Raw genomic sequence first — 289 nt, 5'->3', positions numbered from 1 at the left:
CTGACAGACAGAGCACAATTCAAAGGTTGAGTTGTGGAATACTGAAGCACCCTGAGCCTCCCCAGACCCCTATGCTCCAACCACCCCAGCCCCACTGGAACATGGTGGTTCCAGTTTCCTTTCAGTGAAGCTCCTTGCTCCCCCTCTGACTCCACCACACCTCAGAAGGTTGCTGCTGCCCCCTCTCCTGTAGAGCTGCTATCTTTTGGGGGGAAAAGCAGCCCGGCTCTTTCCAAAATCCATGCCAGCGCAGCACGTACCTTCTCTTTCGGGCTCCTGGGCCAAATGA

The sequence above is a fragment of the Python bivittatus genome, unplaced genomic scaffold, assembly GCF_059951505.1.
Source record: "Python bivittatus isolate LINGU-HERP-01145 unplaced genomic scaffold, Pbiv_v1 ctg000680_np1212, whole genome shotgun sequence".
Lineage (NCBI taxonomy): Eukaryota > Metazoa > Chordata > Lepidosauria > Squamata > Pythonidae > Python > Python bivittatus.
The sequence above is the reverse complement of the archived record's forward strand: the minus strand, read 5'-3'. Positions refer to the sequence as shown.